The following is a 1,050-nucleotide window of genomic DNA, read 5'->3' as shown; positions in this document are numbered from 1 at the left end:
GCCCGAGAGGAGAATGGAGGAGGAAGGACTGTGGTGTGGCCATCCGCCCCGGGGGGGTGGGGGGTGGGGCGGTGATTTTCTCACTTTCCCTCTCTCTTTCTCTTTCTAGCAAGCGCACACAGCCTGTGGCAAAACAATAAACAGAAAACAACAAAACAAGACCTAAAAAAAAAAATTAGCCATTACACCCATCTTGTAACTCTCATCTTACATAGTCATTTCTAGATAAGCACATGTTTTTTTTTTTTTTTTTAGAGATTTTTGCTAAGGGGCATGTGTGCTCGCCAGAGAGACAGAGAGAGACAGAGACAGAAAGTGAGGATTCACTCTGCAAGGGGAATGGCCTCCTCCTCTATTCTCCTCTAGGGATTTTGGGCATGTACAAACAGACACACACACACACATGCACACACCATGAGTTCTTTTTTTTTTTTTTTTTTTTTTTTTTTTTTTTTTAATTTTTTTCATTTTCTTTTTTTTTTTTTTTTCTTTTTCTTTTTTCTTTTTTAAGTTGACCAGAGAAAGACAGAGAGAAGGAAAGTGTGAAAGTTACCAGGGTAAACCATGGTCAGCCATGTGGGAGTCCAGCTGCCTTAACCACCATGCCACCTGCCGGCCCCACACACCAGAAGTTTTAAACCACCAGGCCTGGGACTTAAACATGGTTGACCACGCGGGAGTCCAGCAACATTGCCATTATGCCATCTGCTGGTCCTGTTTGTTTTTTTTTTTTCCCAAGAGAATTTTGCTATAGGGCACGTGTGCTCACCAGAGAGAGGAGGAGAGAGACAGGGAGACAGAAAGCGAGAAACCACCTCCCAAGATGGATGGCCACACGGCAATTCCTACTCCTCTTGGGATTCTGAACACACACACACACACACACACACACACACACACCCCTGGCATGAGTTTCAAACTGCTGGGTCTGGGATTTGAACCATTCTTGGCCATGTGGCTTAACTACCACGCCACCTGCTGGCCCCTGAGCACACGATTTAAAAAAGTATATATTTTATTTAATTTTATTTATTCATTCATTTGTTTTAA

The 1,050-nt window shown here is 43.4% G+C and overlaps 1 protein-coding gene across 2 annotated transcripts in view; it reads right to left on the bottom strand.

Moving 5' to 3' along the window:
• PCSK6 (proprotein convertase subtilisin/kexin type 6) overlaps positions 1–1,050 on the bottom strand; it is a 125,367-nt gene that overhangs the window by 10,409 nt on the left and 113,908 nt on the right. The window lies entirely within an intron of this gene.

The sequence above is a fragment of the Tupaia chinensis genome, unplaced genomic scaffold, assembly GCF_000334495.1.
Source record: "Tupaia chinensis unplaced genomic scaffold, TupChi_1.0 Scaffold140464_1, whole genome shotgun sequence".
NCBI classification, from domain to species: Eukaryota; Metazoa; Chordata; class Mammalia; order Scandentia; family Tupaiidae; genus Tupaia; species Tupaia belangeri.
Note: the sequence above shows the minus strand (reverse complement) of the source record. Positions and strands in the feature narration are given on the sequence as shown.